Source organism: Oryx dammah, unplaced genomic scaffold (assembly GCF_014754425.2).
Source record: "Oryx dammah isolate SB20612 unplaced genomic scaffold, SCBI_Odam_1.1 HiC_scaffold_27, whole genome shotgun sequence".
NCBI classification, from domain to species: Eukaryota; Metazoa; Chordata; class Mammalia; order Artiodactyla; family Bovidae; genus Oryx; species Oryx dammah.
This window is the reverse complement of record NW_024070211.1, coordinates 114,190,088-114,192,203: the sequence shown is the minus strand read 5'-3', so window position 1 is coordinate 114,192,203 and position 2,116 is coordinate 114,190,088. Positions and strand designations below refer to the sequence as shown.

The following is a 2,116-nucleotide window of genomic DNA, read 5'->3' as shown; positions in this document are numbered from 1 at the left end:
GAAATATAAAGTTAGGTAAAGGATCCAGGAAAGCCACACTTAAGAGGTGTCTTGAGCAAAAACTTGAATGAAGTGGAGGTTAAGACAAGCAAACATAAGGTGTTCCAAATTAAGTAGCAAAACATGCAGTTTTAGGGGGCAGTATGGTTGGGGTCCTGGAGGGTCCTGGAGGAACAACAAAGGGGCCAGGGAGTATGTATGATCAAGGAGTTGTTTGTTCTTTGTATCCATTTCTGGACTCTTTGTACCTACAAAGAGTAAATTGTGGCTATGCTACCAACTAGATACAGTAGAATTCATTTGTTTCGATTTATAGGAGATTTAATTTTTTTTTCACTTTTTTAAATGAGTTGCATGGTTCCAAATCCAAATCCAGAAAGCAAAGTATATTCAAAGAGGGTTAGCAGCAGCAGCAGTGTCTATTCCTGTTCCCTTCTATCCATTCCTCCTCATATTAGGAGCCATTTTTGAACCTTCTATTTTTAAAACATAGGAAATGTATTTGTAATTCTCTCCCCTTCGTAGATGTATTCACATTCCTTCTTCACTTGTGAAGTAAATAGTAGCAGACTATAAAAATATGGAATACATGATGGATTTGTGTGTCACCCTTGCACAGGTGCCATGCTAGTTTTCTCTGTATCATTGTAATTTTGGTATATGCACTGCTGAAGCAAGCAATAAGTTAGATTTTACATGGGTAAGAGCTCAGAAGTGGAAACTACCTGGAAGAGATAGCTTCAGTAGCTGTTGCCATGGAGAGCCTAACGTAGCCACAAGACGCCAAGAAAGTACAAGGTGCCGGCAGAGAGAGTCAGTTGCCCACTGACAGACCAGCGGCTTTGAGAACAAAGTCAAGGACTAATCACCGACAGACCTTGCCTGCCTCACAAGGCAGCCCAGGGCCTATTCTGCTTCTGCTCGTGTCCCATTTCTGCCAGTATTCTGTTGTATCACGTGTGCTGTGTGTGCTCCGTCATTCATGCATGCACGTGTGCACGTTCAGTCGCTTCAGTCACGTCTTAGTCTTTGCTACCCTAAGAACTGTAGCCCTTCATTCTCCTCTATCCAAGGGATTCTCCAGGCAAGCTCAGTTGTGTCCAACTCTTTGTGACACCCTGGACTGTAGCCCACCAGGCTCCTCTGTCCATGGGATTCTCCAGGCAAGGATACTGAAACGGGTTACCATTTCCTTCTCCAGGGATCTTCCAGACCCAGGGATCAAAACTGCATCTCCTGCAATGGCAAGTGGATTCTTTACTACTGAGCCACCTGGGCAGCCCCTTTGTATCATAGAACAGGTCAATAAAGGGCTTTATTGTTTTGTTTTTTTAAATAAATTCTTTAGGTACACAAGACTATAAATACAGAATCCTTCTTAGGTACACATGCAGAATGTTTATTTGAACAAACTCATGCCACAAATTAAAAAAAAAAAAGAAAAGAAAATGTTCCTCGAGTTCTCTAAGTTTGAATTTTGCAATACAAGTAAGAAAAAGAAATTCTAGAGGTCATTCCAACTTGTCCCAACAGCCTAAAATTTTAGTTAGAAGAATAAGTTTTTGCAAATTACTTCAACCATACTAAGTACCTTAGTTACTACTGAGCAAACATTTATTGAGTGACTACTATGTTTAATACTCTATGTTAGCTGCTGTGGAAGACATAAATATGAATTAGGCCTAATTCCTGCCCTTAAAAATCTTACCATCTCTGCTAGTTAGTAACTTATGACTCTCAGCTAGAAATCTATGCTTCTTTGCCTTGTTTCTATTCTATAACTGGACCCTATAGGCATTTCCGCAATGACAACTGGCAGAATGTTCGGTTTGGCCAATAGAGGGTGCTGGAAAGACACTGTGAAGCCAGACCAAGAGGAAGGACTTTCCTTTCTTCTTCAGGTGGATTGGCTTGCAGCAGAGGCCTGTTGTGTTCACCTCAGCAGTCCTCATGGTTCACTGTGCGGGCCCTGCCTCCAGCAAGTTTCTTCACCACAAGTGGACTGTGGACTGCAAGTTCCTGTGACAGCGATGCCCTTGCCTCTAGATTTCTAAATTCCTCCTTACTGTTCACTCTTTCTCAGCCAAGCGTAGCAGCTATTCTTATAGTTCCTGCT

The 2,116-nt window shown here is 41.9% G+C and overlaps 1 non-coding gene across 1 annotated transcript; it reads right to left on the bottom strand.

The window, feature by feature from the left end:
• Positions 1–574: 574 nt before the first annotated feature.
• LOC120855276 lies at positions 575–679 on the bottom strand. Its single transcript, XR_005719237.1, has one exon. It is a non-coding gene; the product is annotated as a U6 spliceosomal RNA (small nuclear RNA).
• Positions 680–2,116: the final 1,437 nt, after the last annotated feature.